General features: G+C 40.9%; 1 long non-coding RNA gene across 1 annotated transcript in view; it reads right to left on the bottom strand.

Moving 5' to 3' along the window:
* Positions 1 to 2,139: 2,139 nt before the first annotated feature.
* The window catches only part of LOC109386845 (uncharacterized), an 18,854-nt gene continuing 4,507 nt past the window's right edge, over positions 2,140 to 16,486 (bottom strand). Inside the window, exons 2-3 of the long non-coding RNA XR_002124862.1 lie at positions 3,044 to 3,145; positions 2,140 to 2,242 (exon numbers count right to left, since the gene is read on the bottom strand). This is a non-coding gene — a long non-coding RNA (uncharacterized LOC109386845). The remainder of the gene's footprint in view (positions 2,243 to 3,043; positions 3,146 to 16,486) is intronic.

A 16,486-nucleotide genomic window follows, 5' to 3' on the forward strand; every position in this document is an offset into this window, starting at 1 on the left:
GTTCTTTTCACACATCTGCCCCTGAAAAATCTTGTTTGACTCCAAAAAAATTTTTTTTTTATTTTATGAAAGAACAAATTGGAATATGAAAGGCATGAAAATCCTAAATGTCTGGCTCATTTCCTCTCAAGAAATAAAAATCTTTCAACAATGTGTTTATAAGCTACCAGCCAGACACAAATACTAATCTCTCAGTCCAGAAATATCCAATTTCCATGATAATGCATTTAAATCTCTGCAAACTAGAGTGTTTTTAGGAACCATGCCAGTCAAAGATATCTAAAACAATGTTGCCCGATTCTTTTCCGAAGTTAGCTTTATACCAATTAGCTATTATTTCTAGTGAGTACTCAGCCCCCTCAAAGATAACCATTCCACTCCTTTTATTCTTGACTATCTTATTAATTTTGACATTTTTCCTTTTATATATTAAGGTGGCAATGGCAGCACTATCAAATTCATCAAGTAGAGAAGGATACTTCCAACTTGAAACCTAATTAATTTTTCATGTTCATTATCTTTTAAGAGTGTCTCTTGCAAAAGGACATTATCTGTTCCTCTTTTCATGATAATTGATGCAGTTCTTCCACAATCCTTTTATTTTTTCTAATAGGTGAGGAAAGCCTTTTAATACTTAGCCTTGCAGTCTTGCCAGTAACTTTTTAAAGGATAAGTATTAAATATGTCATTCAAGATACATAATGTGTTACAAAAATCAGATCCATTAGAATAAGAAACTCATTAAGGTGTAAGTTTAAAGAGTTTACAGAAGTACACCATTACTTTATGAAGCCATGAATTATTAATAAGAAACATGGTGACATGCATTACTTTTATATTTTTTAGGAAACATAGAAATGAGAAAATTATTTGAGTCAAAATACAACAAACAATATACTAAATATTGTTAAGCACTGGCTCCCAATTACATAGAATAAGATAGCCAAAAGGAAAAATGAATGTTAGGAGAAAAAAGTGAGGAAAGAAAGGGGAAAGAAAAGGGAAATACTCTGTATAGTCGAAGCTACTTCATGTACCTAAAGACCTAGCTGTGCATTCAAAAGAAATAAATAAATATTTTATATGGAAATGTTAACAAATTTTCATGTTGCATTAAAAAAGCAGACGTGAGTGAACACTTGCCATTTGATATCGAAAAACAATTTCTTGTAATATCTTTACCTACTAGGTATGTCTGCTAAAGGCATGTCTGAGGCTGTGAAGGGTCTCAGCATCCATTCTCAGCTGCTTTACCCTGAGGGGCCAGAAAGCTATGGGTCACTAATAATGAGAAGGCAGCCATTAATTGTTAGTTAAAAGAAAAGAGACTTTATATACTCAGAGAACGGAGACAAGTAGTGTTCAGCCAGCTGAAATGAGTGGAATACAACTATTGAGCTAACAAATCCCTAAAACAATGCCTGAGCAAACTAAAACAAAATAAAACAAAGCAAGGCATGGTGGGTATGGGGGCGGGGAGAGCACACACCGGAGAAGGCAGCAGATTTTCAAACATGATCTCATCACAAGCCATTTTCCTCTTCAGGGGTATGGGTCCATGGAGTCCCCAAAAAATTATTAGTCCAGGTCAATCCACATTGCCTAGCAAGTCAGAAAGGAGAGGGTCCAAATCGAAGCTTCGTAAGACTTAGTAAAGCACATTTTCACGCTCTCTCTTTTCATCAACTATTCCATTGTAGATGCTGACTCTTGCCTTCCTTCAGTAGAATTCGTCACTTTGACTTGTCTTCTCCGCAATGGAAGCACACTCCCTCCCATTTGGGAATCAGCAGAACACATTAACAAACTGAAACCATAGCTTTTGCCTAATGAGTGGGATTTTTCTCTGTGAAAGCCTAGCTAGTTCATTAACTAGGATCGAAACCATATACTCAACTTCATTAGGCACATGTCTACTCAACTGAAACATCCAGCTGGAAAAGCCTTTGAAATGCATGTAATATGAACAGAGCAATTCTGAAGATTCATAAAAACATATACCGTTGCTTCTTTGCTCAGGTATAGATTTTAAAATATTAGACGGTATCAAAGGGGACAAGAAAATTGCTAACAATAAGAAAAAGGGAAAACGGCAAAAGGAAATTAGAGAATTTAAAATTTTTACCTGAATTAATCCAAGTCTCACCATTGGAGGAAAACAGAGTGTTGGCAGTTTTCTGGAGAATTTATGTGGCAAAACCCATCATGGATAGTCCACAGTTTTTTGCCTAAACAGTCACATCTGAAACAGAACACACTCTCAGCACACATAACTACATTTTAAAGCTAGGTTTAGAACATAATTTTAGTGCTTTCTGGAATTATAGAGTTTGTATGCATGTGTCCTATCTTTAGCTACTTACCTCTTTTTTCTTTATCACAGAAAAAATATATGAGCAAAATGTCAAGAAGGAGGCTGAAAGGTGAGCTGTTTCGAAGAGATGAATAAGCTAACATTCCCCTGGTCATGACTTCCTGTGCCGTACAATTTGAAAAGAGAATAAAATGAGTCTCATCTTCAACAAACGAGGCTTCAGTTGCATTCTGAATAAGCCCAATTACGGCACCGTCATCTTCTCCATTTAGTCTTCAATTAGATACTAAGGGTTTACATGATCACCTTTCCTTAGGAAGATGCATACTCTCTCCTTGTGAGAGACACTATTTCCTGTCTATGTTTTGTTAATACCTTCTTCAAGGGAGTCCTACAAAAGTTCTTCAAGGGACCCCCTTTCTGGATCCTACAAAACCGTTTCTGCTTTATCATTATTAAGCATTTATAGAGCACTTTAGACTTATTTACTAGAGTTCATATGTCCTTATAAGATATGTTAGTATAATGGTCTTAGAAATGAGAAAATAGAGGTTAAGTAACTTAGCCAAGGTCACATAGGTAATTTGGATAAAAGACTCAAAGCCCCTGATTCACTGGTTACTACGTAAATGAAAACACTTAATTGGCATAAAAAGTTATTTCTTTCAAAACTTTACACCTCCACTGTTACTGAACATCAGCAACAAGAGTGATTTTCTTGGCTCTAACCTTGTAGCTGATGGCATTGTTTGGGTGGATCTTCACCTCTATAGTTCTCTTGGTCTTTCCTTCTTGGTCTCAAGATTACAGCTCTGGCTCCAGGCAACATGTCTGCATACAAGAAAATAGGAAGAGGAGAAAGTGTTTAAACAGCCCTGTCTGTCCCCATCATGAAAGCAAAATCTTTCTCAGAGAATCCCCAGGATAGGTCTACTTTGTCAAAGGAGGTTGATAATGCTCTGTTGTCTTTAATGAGAAACAATAAAAAAGGAGGGGTCCGAGAAGGAAAATTGTGCCAGCCCACTAACCAGCAGTGTCCGCCACAGTTGTTCACAGAATCTGATGTTGAAATTTCACTTGACAAACATTATTTTGTTCCACGGCAAGCTAGCATTTGTTAACAGAGCAGTGGGAGCCAGCCCCTAAGCTTTTTTAAAAGTTGGGGTAAAAACTTACAAGTTGGGAAAATTTTACCCATTGACTTCATTTGGTGAAAGGAAGGGAATTTTACAAAGATGGCCAACAGTTTATTTTGATGGCTTAAAGCCAAGGTCCAGTTTATTGTGTTGTAAGGAAGTACAGTTTGGAAATTGCCATTTCGGTACAAGTGGCCACACACCTTCCAGAGCCTCGGCTTTTCTTTATGTCAGTCCCCAAAAGATACATCACATTCATTTTCCTCTCTGTTTTCCAAATCCTATTACTAACTCATGGCTCAATCACATATTTGGCAGACTACACAACTTTGTCTTGCCGGGACATTCACCACCTAATATCGGAAGCATTTTCCACCTACAAAAAGTCATGATGTAATTTTCCATTTACGTTTACCTCATGTCCCCTCTTCTGTTTTGAACAGAAACTAACAGCCATTGAGCCCTCAGTGTGTGCCAGTGAAGTAATTTACACATGTTTTCTTATTTAATTTTTATAGCAATCCTATGAGACCGGCGCCATCATTATCCCCATTTCATATTCAGGTAATTATGTTCAGGGAGGTTAACTCATGCAAAGGTACACAGGTAGCAGGTGCTGCACCTGGGATGCAAGTCCATGCACTCACTCGCAATCACCCTGGGTTTCGTCCCCAGCTTTACTGAGATGTTATTGACATATACAGATGTCATTTTAAGGCATACAGTGTTGTAATATGATACACATTTGTATTGCAAAATGATCACCACAATAAGTTTAGGTAACAACTCCATTCCTTCACATAATTATGTGTTTGTGTGTGTGTGTGTGTGTGTGTGTATAGATAACATTTCAAATCTACTCTCTTAAAAACTTTCTAGTATATAATACAGTATTGTTCATTACAGTCACCACACTGTACATTAGACCTCCAGAACTTGCCCATCTTAGAGCTGGGAGTTTGTAACGTTTGACAAACATCTTCTTATTTCCCATACTTGCCAATCATGCTATCATAAAATGAAGGGAAGAAGGGAGGAGGGAGGGAGGGAGGAAGAGAGGAAGGAAGGAAGAGTTGAGTGGGGCAGTAGTAAGAAGGAGAGAGGTAAGCAGGCAGGCAGCAGGCAGAGGTGGATTTACTAGGAGGCTAATGATATTTAGGCTTCAGGGTCCCTCACTTGCACGGATTTTCCCAAGGCCTTGAACAGGGCCCCAGAAATACTTTTTTAAATTTTGTGAAGTTTTCAAAAGTTATTATTATTTTTTTAAGATTTTATTGGGGAATTGCGGGATGGGAATAGCACTGGGGAATTGGGGGAAGGGGAACAGACAAGTTGCTGTCGTTTTTTTTTGTTGTTCTTCAGTCTAGTTGTGGAGGATGTTGCTTCACTGGCCCAAGTTGGCACCATCATTGCGCTCTTCCCGGGTGAGGCAGATCAGTCGCCGGCTTCTGGATGGCCGCTCACTGCGGCTGCTGGCCACTCACGCTGGCTGCTGGCTACACACGGTAGCCCATGGCAACCCACTGCAGCAAGGTTTGCAGCCTACGCTGTCGCTGGCGACTCACGGCAGCCCAGCTCCAGGTTGAGCTGTTGTTCAGCATCTTAGCTGTAGAGGGCAGTGTCACTGGCCCTCATATGTGGGATCCGAACCGGGGCCCTCTGGTGTCCCAAGCCAGTTCTTAACCATCGCGCCACTCAGCCGGCCCTCAAAAGTTATTTTAACTGCAATTAGTTAAGATATCTGTCTCTCTTTACTTTGACTCTCCCTCAGTTATACTTGCCCTCTTGGTAGAGATATTGGCGTAGTCATGGGTGATTTTGGATACAGCTAAAGGTAAATTGAGTTTAGGGTGTATTTAGTTTGGATTTAGCAGAATATATTTATGTACGGCTCACTCACATGTATGTAGAGTTGTTATTTTTAGTTGCTATGAACTGAATGTTTGTGTCCCCTCAAAATTCATATGTTGAAATCTAAACCCACAATGTGATGGTATTAGGAGGTGGGCATCTTTGGGAGTTGATTAGATCATTATGGTTAAGCCTTCTTGAATGGGATTAACACTTTTATAAGAAGAGACATGAGAGAGATGATCTCTCTCTCTCTGTTGATGTGCGGGCACAGCGAGAAGACGACCATCTAGAAATCAGGAACAGGATTCTCTCCAGAGCCCCACCAGTCTGGAACCCTGATTGTCAGACTTCCCAGCCTCCAGAGCTGTGAAAAATACATTTCTGTTAGTTAAGCCACACAGTTTATTGGTATTTTGTCAAAGCAGCCTGAACTGTCTAAGATATTAGTCATGCTGGCATAAAAATGGCTTCCAGGAAAAATCCTACTGCCTTTCATGCCAACTCACCAGCGTTATTATATGAAGGTACCATATGCTTTTACCAAAGATCACATCACCCTATGAATGCAGTCTATTGTGCCTGCTCCAAAAGTATACTGATAGGAGAAGCAAGGGTTGAAATGTATGGGGCCAAAAGCTGGTCTATAGAAAATTCATCCAAGCATCAGAAGTGTAAAATTGCAAGCAGGGAATTTGTTCAATGGCTAGTCAAATGGAAATTCTCTCTTCTCAGGAATATTCTAGCTAATGCAAAATGTGCCATTATAAAGCACCTTATATTTATTTTCTTTTGGATGGGAATTGCACTGAATAGAATTTGTCAGCATCCTTGCATTTTTAAGGCACAAACCCTATAGTACGATACAGACAGAAAATATGGCTATGAGTAAATCCACATTGTACCTGCGTTTTAATGTGCCTTAGGATTGCACTACCAATAACCAAAAGTGTAACAGGAAGAACCTGTTATAGACTGATTGTTTATGCACCCATCTCCCAAATTCATATGCTGAAACTTAAACCCCAGTGTGATGGCATTAGGAGGTGAGGCTTTTGGAGGTGATTAGCTCATAAGAGTGGACCCCTCATGAATGAGATTAGTGCCCTTATAAAAGAGATCCCAGAGAGCTCTCTCCCTTTCCACCATGTGAGGACACAGCAAGAGGATGGCCGTGTATGAACCAGGAAGTGGGTTCTCACCAGAAACCGAATCTGCTGGCACCTTGATCTTGGACTTCCTGGCTACCCAGTCTGTGGTAGTTTGTTACAGCAGCCCAAATGAACTAAGACTTCAGAAGCTTTTTTCTAAGCTGTCAATAAAACGATACAAATTGTCATCAGCTGTGTTAGAGAAAAGGACCAATTTTACTTTCTGCACATATAGAACAATACTTCAAAATCTTTGTCATATAAAGAGGCAATTAAAGAGCATGGAACCCAAAATGTAGGAAAATACGTTATAGAGGTGTGTCAAGGGATAAATTAATAAAGAGATATGTAATTTTTCTGAATTGCATGATGATTGTGATTTTTTTCCTGCTTTTAAAAATTGTAACGTGTTATAATTTGATTTTTAGTTTTAGATAAATATTAATTTTGTGTTCAGAATTTTGCATTCATTTTCTTAAAGAGGCTTTAAGAGCTGCATAAGCTTCAGGACTCTTCATAACATGGCTGTGTTCCTGAAGAAAGAAAGGAAGATAACACTATCTGATCAGAATCTCTTTAAACCATAAGCAACACAGAGTGTATACTTTTATACACGACTATAGGTGTGAGCAGAGAATATATCAGTCAGGGTGGTGAGAAAAGCAGAGCACCATCCCTCCCCCCACCCCACCCTCTGGGGGTGATAACTGGAAACTTCTGTTTAAAGCCTCTGTAGAACTCAGTTATCCAGGTCCATTATGGAAAAGCTGGGTAGGAAAGAATGGGAACAGAGTATTTATTCACTGAACTTTTGAAGATACTCAATATTTATCTATCTATAACTTTTAGTGGAGAATCAAATATAACAATATTAGTACAGTTGTGACTCTATGCAAAATACAAAACTAAAGAGTTGAACCAGCTAATGAAGAGTTCAGCTTCTAAAGGAGAGAAGATGGAGACAGATGATGAATGTTCTCAGCAAGACAAAATTGTATCAGTGATCACAGCAGAGAAAACATGTGAACAGCAGACACAAAAGAACAGGTGAGAATAATAAGAGGGTGAGCAAGGAGGGCTCAGAACAATTATGGAGGGATGGGAGCCTAACACTGATGTAGTACATCTCAGTTCAGCGTTGCTCTAGCAACACTTCCCATTTGAGGGTTTGTAGAACTAGAAGAAAGGTGGTAATGTCACACGGCCAATAGCCCAGTTGGGCTGAGTTCATTGTCCCTCTAGCAGTTCAAGATCTAACTAGGAAAAAAGTGATAAAGAAAAAGAACTAGATAAGAGGAAATGGAAAAGACATTGGAAATGCTGAAGGAGATAGATGAGAGCAGAATGACACAAAAGAAAGTCATAGCTATCATGAAGGGAGGAGGGCCCTATACAGACACATGCTTTGCTTCAACTTTACATCTGATCTACCCTCTGTCTCAACCCTATCCGATACCATAATGCTCTGTTCTCTGTTTTTATCAGAGGAGAATGGCTGTGTGGAGGAGAGTATTCACTAGGGAGGATTCCTGGATAAGCCACAGCCCAGAGGCAACAAGTGATTTTCTAGTAGAAGGCAGAGCAAAATGAACACAAGATAACTTGGTGTGAGGTGTCAGCTGCACTTTACTAGATTTACCCCAACTATAAAGATAAGAGTAATTGCTTGTGTTAATTGTGTGTCATGGACCAGCTGTTAGGCTAAGCACCTACACACATTATTGCATTTAATGTTCACAACACTTTGAAGTAGGTATAAATATTATTTCCATTGCATCAGTTGAGAACGTTCAGGCCTAGAAAAGTTAGGAAATTTGGCCAAGGTCATGGAGATAGTAATTGGTGGAATTTTTACGGTGGTCTTTCGGTAAACAGAGTTCAGGTTCTTTAAAACTACATCATAGGATTTACAATTAAAAATATAAATACTCAACTGGGACTCAAATTAGAAGCATATAACCTCCATTTGTGGTTTTGCTCACTTAAAGCTGCAGATAGGATGTCGTTACATCTCCTTTCATTTCTCTGCCTTTTCATTCACCCACATACATCTGTGTCTGCACAGAAGGCATTTCACTGCCTCGCTTTCTCAAGTCAAAATATTATAGCAGTCTATTCTGAATCTTTCTTTCAGGTTCTTTGTTAGAAAGAAGCATCCAGATCTTGGTACCACTCTCTTAACTTAGTGGCCCGGCCAAAAGCTACAGTCAGCTTGTTGACCATATTTTGTATACCATCCTCAGAGGGTGATGAGCTTGGGTTTCATCAACAGACACCCAGTGACTTTCAGCATTCCCTTAGAATCCATGTAGCAAGTAATTCATTATAGACAGTTCCTCTGGAATAACTGCTATTTCAATCTCAGTATCTTGCTAGTTTAGTACATTTATACATTTATAAAAAAATAATATTACCTAATGGGAATAATTAATCCCCATTAGGAATTAATGGTCGATAGAATTACTTGTCTTGGCTTGAAACTGTATTTGAGTTAGAAGCCACTAGATTTCTCTTTATCCTTCTATAACTTAAATGAACCAAAGTTGACATTAAATCATTTTTACCATACGATATGTAGATTATCTTCCAAGCAGAAAATATTAACAAATTTCTTTAATGAACATATATGACATGGTGAAGGTATTTCCTAACATTTGACTAACACGTAGTAATTCTAGGCTCCCGTGTTATTTCAAACATGAACACCAGGGGAGCCCATGTTAAGGGTTTGATGTGTAGAGTTTCCAGATCTGGGAGGAAGCAAGTCAAAACAGGGAATGTGTGTCATGAATGAACAGCAGGGGACCCTGGGCTGCTTTTGTCTTGGATCTGTGAGAAAGTGACTGGAACCATTTTGAGTCCTTGGGTTTGGGATGAAATAGGTCTGAAGTTGGCCTTGAGTAAGCTGATTAGCCTCTGTGAATTTCAGCCCCTCGTCTGCAGGATGGGGAGTCGAATGCTTGTTCCCATTGTTAGATGAGCATTGAACACTGTGTATCAAGCACAGGGCCGTGGCTCATTCCATAGGGCGTCTCATGAGTGTCCCTCAGGCACTTCAAGCCAAAAGTGAACTTATCAGCTGCTCTTCCTCCATTCCATTCCAAAAACTCAAACTTAAATCATAGAAACAATCAGTGACTTCCCCCTTCTCCCTCAACTTCCATATTTAATTGCACCTGCAAATGCTGTCAAAACTGTCTCCTTATCAAATTTTGTACCAAGATGGAATAGGGTTTTATATGATGCCAAATGATTCTTGGGGAAAAAAAAAAATGTAACATCAGCTCCATCTCCTGGCCCATTTTTCTCACCCTCTAAAAGTTCAGAAACATATAGTCCAGGGTCTGCCATTTCCATTCATGCCCCAGCACAAAACCCACATACAGAGTTATGACCTTAACATGTCCCCCTAGTGACAGTGTAAAAAATAAAATTTAAAACAAGAATGGTAAGACAACTTCCAATTCCATTTAAAGTCACCAAACGTAGCCATCCACAGAGCATTTACAGACCCCTGACTCCATCTTAGCACACAGATTTAATGTAGTGGGAAAACAGGAATATTTTGAAACACTTACCAATGCTTTCTTTTCCCTCTTTGTGTATTGTTTTGGGTTGAATTGTGTCCCCACACCCAAAATTCATATGTCGACATCCTAATCTCCAGTACCTCAGAATGTGACCTTATTTGGACATTGGGTCTTTACAGAGGTAATCAAGTTAAAATGAGGTCATTAGGGTGGACCGTAATCCAATATAATGGGTATCTTTATAGAAGGGGAAATTTAGGCACAGACATGTACAAAGGGAAATGCTGTGAAGACACAGGGAGAAGGCTGACATCCACAAGCCAAGGAGAAAGGCCTGGAACTGATTCTCCCTCACAGCCTCCAGAAAAAAACCCCAGATACCTTGACACCCAGGCTTCTGGCCTCTAGAACAGTGAAACAAAATTCTGCTGTTTGTGGGATTTTGTTATTGCATTCTAGAAAACTAATACAGTAATCCAGATTCTTTTCCTCCACCCCTTTCACATTCCTGCAGCCAGAGAAGAGGTGGATGACGGACCTCCCAGGGAAGCAGGAAGATGGGACTTCGGGGTGACTTTTGTCAGGCTGAAAGGGAGTAGAAAGCCCATCACGAGTCACAGGAAAGTGCTGAGCTGGGGAAGAGAGAGATGGAGAAAGAGAAACAGAGAGAAGGAGAAAAAATAAAGTAAAGAAAAATCAGGAATATCTTAAATTTCTACCATCCCTATCATCAGAGTTGAGCTTCTGTGGAGGGGTACAGTAGAGATGCCCTTTACAAGCTTTGTCCTCGCTTCTCTGGAAATTTGCAAGCCCCCCTAGAGAAGCCTTGAGTCACTCATGAGGCCGGAGCACCATGGGATGGGCACAGAGGGGGAACGGGCTGGGGGAGCTGTCCAAGTGGACAGATGGGGCTAGAACTTCTGATTCTCCACAGTCTAGGATCCAGAAGCTCCCTATTCTCCCGTGAAGGACATAAGTGTGGTAAGCGAAGCTGTGGAGTAGGAGAAACCAGGGTCAGGACAGAGCTCACGGGGTGGGGAAACTCATGACCGGAAGCGATCACCCCGGTGGCTGGAGCAGCGGCTGCCAGCACAACACCCAAAGCATAAGGCAAGGCCAGCCACACATCAGTAGAAAGACACCGACTTATTTGCTGAGCCATCAGCTGGAATGAGGTAGCTCAGAGAACACAGACAAAATCCAAGAGGACAATAAGTAAAATAAAGGCCCCGCGCCTGCTCCCATGTGGATCCCACTTAAGGATCTGCTTGCACACATATGCCATCTGGCAAAGAACAGGCACAGGAGAGGCCCCCTGTGTTGAAAGAAACAGACAGGAAGTTTAAACTTTGGACTCTGTTTACAACACAAACCCCGTTTTATAGCAGAAGATACTGAGCTATACGCAACTGCCAAAGTAAAGTGTTTGCAGCTGTCATTAGGAGGGGGGCTGCCAAGTGAGGCAAGCTTGGTTATAAGACAGTTACTACTTGTATCTTGCACAACTGAACTATAGTGAGTAAATTTCCACCCCCATCCTGCCCCATTAGATAATGAGCCTGTCATGAGGGTTCAGGTAGCTTAAATTAAAATTTAAAAAAATCACACCATTCATTCATTCATTTGTTCATTCAATACGGTGCTACAACATGCATGGAGATGCTGTACTAGGCTCTCTAGGGGGTCAAAAGATGCCGAAAGGAGCAGACCTGGAAGGCCGGCTAACCCACAACCATCACGGCTGAGTGGTACCCGGGGCAAAGGTTCCCCCTGCACAGGGTGACACCTTTCTTCCTCCCCCATCCTGCCGCTCTGGGGGAGAGGGCTGTCTTTTAGAGTGTTGAATCCCTCTTGAAAGCTTTCAAAAACAGGCTGGAAAGACAGGTATCATGTACCGGGGGGCGGGGGATGGATAGGGTGGGATAAACCTTACCCGGGATAATCTCCACTTTCAAAATCGATGGAGCTTATGGTTTACAACTGTTTTAGCTCTCTATGCAGCCAGCTCACATCGCCTAATCTATATGCAGGTAGTGATTTTGAGTATTATGTAGCTTGAAAACTTGAAGTGAATTTTCTGGGTGGTTAATAAGCTATCTGTACGAGTATTAATGAACAGTGACCTTGCGCTGAAACAAATCAAATGCTCCCTAAGTGTTTGTCTCTTCATTACTTCTCTAATATCATAGCGTTGTGCCTCCTTAGTTTCCTAGCTGAATACTGTTAGCCAGTGTCTGCTTTACAAAATCAGACATGCTAAGTGGGTGCACTGGATGGGTACCCACTGATCCTTCAGGAGCGCCACATGAAGGATGTGAACAATCCTCCGAGATGTTTTCTTTAACTTTCACTGTTGCCCAATATGCACTCCTATAGTCTGGAATATTTACATTAATAAATATACATATTTACATGGTGTGGAGATTTCAAATAAATGAATCTGATTGTTTTACTGAGAAGTCAATATGTGCCCTGCACTGTCCTAAATGCCAACAAAATAGAAAATGATGGAGAATTATGTAATGACTATCCTTAAAAATTATTTGCAGAAAATTCTGACTGTTCAACATTTATAAGATGTTGACACTTAATAAAAAAAAACATGTAGAATATGCAAGGCAACTATATAATAAGAACATGAATATTCAAACATTATTAATACCCATAGCTAACTTTTATTAAGTGCCATATCCCCTGATGAGGTTGTGCTTAATTGGTTTATAGCAATTGATCCCACAGCAATCCTATTCATTAGGTAGTAGTATTAACTCCATCCTACAGATGAAGCTATAAGAAAATCGCCTAAAGTCATGTTGCAGCTGAAACATGCTGAATCTACTACTCAAACCCAGGCCTATGCAACCAACATCAAAAGGAACACTTTTATCCCCCATACGTTTCTGTTTTTGAAAATACTGCACAAGAGACCCTATGATATAATATAATATAATATAATATAGTATAATATAATGTAATATAATATAATATAATATAATATAATATAATAATATAATATAATATACCTTAAACCAGCTATCAGAATTATCTGAGAGGATTTATAAAAACATGTATAACTGGGCTTAACTCCTACAGATTCTAACTGGGTGGACCTGGGCTGGGCTTACAAATCTGTATTTTTGTAAAGCTCTCCACCCAATTCTAATGTCCATTCAAGGTCAGAAGTCATTGTTATAAAAGCTATAGAGACAAGGTCCACACAGAACAATGGGTAGAAATGTTGGAAAACATCAACATTATTTAGGATCTTTTAAACTATTAATTCAAAAGAAATACATGCATGCACGCATGCACTCACGCGCGTGCCTAGAATCCTAAAATGTCTTGATTAATCAAATGTGTTAGGGAAAACATGTTGCCTAGGACAATTTGCTCTATGAAAACCAGAGTGTCACTGAAGCCTCTGATTCTTGGGCTCCAAAAATAGTTGACCTCTTGTGCCTTGGACACCGAAAGGCATAGACTCACCAGATTGGTATTTTCCTAAATTGGTTTCCCCTGTTGAGTTTGAGTGTCCACAGACTGAAACTAACTTTAAGCCAGTCACTAAGGCCAGACTCTGCCTTGAATGACAGTAACACAGGTACCTGTGCCATCTGTGTAAGCCTGCAGAGAGGACCAGGGCTGCCTCTGGCATCATCTGCCTACCTTTCGGTCAGTGCATCAGGTCATGCCCCGCACAGGGTAAGCACCAAAACATACTTGTGCATCTGAAGTCTCACCCTCTCTTGCTTCCCGTGGAATTCATCCTCCAGAACCCATAGCTTCTCCCATTACAGACCAGTGTTACGCCTGCAAAGAAGAGGAACTGACTCCTTAAGTTTAAGACAACACGATCCTTCCTTACTCATAATGCCCAGGTCTCTGGTTTATTAAGTATGTCCAGTTCCCACCCACAGTATCGCCCTTAAATCCGAGGTAACTTGGTATGGGTTCAAATCGTGTCAGGAGTGGCAGGCTGTCTCCAGTTGCTTCATATGTATATAGAAAAGGTATCGAAGTTTCTCAGTGTTGTCTATCATGTACATAAAAGAAAGAAAATGAAATGAGTTTGTTGTCATAGACACTGCCTCTAAGAATAGATTCCTCTTAGTCTGTCCCTGGAGACAAGATGGGAACAAAAGGCATAAAGGTGTTTTGAGTCTTTAGTTGAACTTAACTTGAATGGTATTGTTTCTCCACTCAAACATCTCATTAACTAAAGCACCATAAACTTCAAACATCAACTTTGAAAACTGTTATACAAGCACCAGTCATCACTGCTTCAACTTTACCTCTGCTTGTCAGACTCAGAAACACTCTCACTCACTCGCTATTTTCTCTCTGCTTCATTTGTAATTTCTCGGCTCAGGGAGGTGAGTAGCTATGATGAAATCAACTCCCAAGTGTCAGGAGGAGAGTAGAAAGACAGCTATCATGACACACAAATCATGTCATGCGGTGCAGCTTGTCACAGCAAAGGACCCCTCTTCCATTTATAGAACGCCTCAGTTCCTGTCTTCCCTGCTCGTGCACAGATTTTCAGTTCTGCCCCTCCCTTCCCAGCAAGATCGCAGAGGTCATAGGTCAGGGAGAGAGCACACACGGAGTCTACTATAACAGGAAGTGAATTTCTGAGACTGGATAGCTGGGAAGATAGGGAACAGGCTTAGAAGCAGATGCTTCTAAGTCACCAGATCTATTGAAGCACAACAGGGGAGTGGCTGGCTCCATCTTCGCCTAACATGAAGCCAACAGGTGAAGTCATTTTTCTGGGTAACACAGATGCCCTTTGAAGAAAAACAAATATTTTAGATTACAGAAAGATCTCACATTTGCGTTAAGTGGGTTACTATTCCAATTTTCCTTTTCACAAGATGAGAACCTCTATTGACAGCATCACCTTTGGATGAATCTCTGCTGATTGCTCTTACTCAGACACGCTAGGCATAAATGTATAAATAGGCTCGATCCCCTAGCCTGGCATTACGTAACATGGGAGAAAGAAGACAACAGATGAAGCAGGTATTATTACATTGTGAAAGAAAAGATCTATGATTGTTATATTTGTCCCAAGAATATTTTAAGATTCGCACCCAAGTTTATTTGTTCAACAAACACTTATTGAGTGCTAATGTGGCCAGGAACTGTGCTAAGTCCTTGGGCTATAGCAGTAATTAATGTGGGATAAACACCATCCTTGTCTTTCTAGGGTCCACAAGCTAGTGGGCTAAGGGGGGAAGGCAATTACCTAAATAACAAAGGTCAAGTGTGATGGGAAAGTTTAGGGAGCTATAGGCACAAATGACAAGAGGACACATGGAAGGCCTGAGGTGAGTGAAGTCTCCCAGAAGAAATGATACCTAAGCTGGGACCTGACAAAGGAGTTTGTTGGGCACAGAGGAAAGCATCTGTGAAGGACCAGAAGTTAAGGAGAGCTTGATGTACCTGAGGACCCAGAGAAACCCAGAAAGGCTAGACAAGGAGGGTGAGGGAAGGGGAGACGGACAAGAGGTTGGTGAGGTCAGAAGGGCCAGCTTGTGGAAAGTGATTCCATCCACAGGAATGGCGGCGGTCTTACTGTTGGCCGATCCTTGCATGATCTCCAGTTGAAATTGTTCCCCATTTTCCATCCCAAGTGTTCTACATCCTTTTCTCATTTCCCAGCCCCCTTTCACTCTCAGAGAAGAGTGTCACCTCTTCCCTTTATTAAGGTGATTCCTTCTTGAATACACTGGTTCTGTGTATTCCTTCAACTCCTCCCCCTTGCCTTCCATCTCAGGAGGAAGAGCGGTCTATAGGAGTAGCTGGGACTTTTATATTGAAGTAGTTGGAAATAGTGGCTGCCCCTTTGAAAGGTTCAGGAGGAAATCTTTCTTCCTCTGACAGGAGCAGTATCCGTGGGGCTTGGCAGTAGACTCCCTCTCACTCACAGCAGCACCTCAGCTTAGAGCACACAGATCACACCCCGTCCGTCAGCCACTGACCTTTCTCAGCAGAGAGGAGCCTGGCCCCTCAGCACTGCACATTAAGGGCACCACAGCCCCCCCAGAGCCAGCCTGACGGTTCACAGTGCATGGCTATCACTTCTGTGTTCAAGACCTAAGGTCCTGCATGAGGACAAGGGTCCCCAGGAACTACCCTAACAAGAGTTAGGTGCCACCGCCACTGTACTGAAAGCTCCCTGTGGTAGCGGGGAGCAGCCTGGCCCTGTCCTCTGGAAATATTTTCAGGTTGTAATGATGTAAAACATAGATAGGTTTGATTTCTTCCACCAAGTCAATGCCAGAGAGAGTCCTTTGTGCCAGATCGTCAGTGGAACCAAAAACAAATTTCCAAAGTCAAAATACTGAGTCCCCAGTTCTATACCCTTTCCATGGTAACCTATTTTTTTAATGAAAAGCACACAGTTCCTTAATCTGAGCATGCTCCAACATGCAGTAGCCAAAACCACATTGCCATGACGATCCCCTGTGTTCCTTCATCTCTCCATCTTGATTTTTTTTT

This window comes from Hipposideros armiger, unplaced genomic scaffold (assembly GCF_001890085.2).
Source record: "Hipposideros armiger isolate ML-2016 unplaced genomic scaffold, ASM189008v1 scaffold_140, whole genome shotgun sequence".
NCBI classification, from domain to species: Eukaryota; Metazoa; Chordata; class Mammalia; order Chiroptera; family Hipposideridae; genus Hipposideros; species Hipposideros armiger.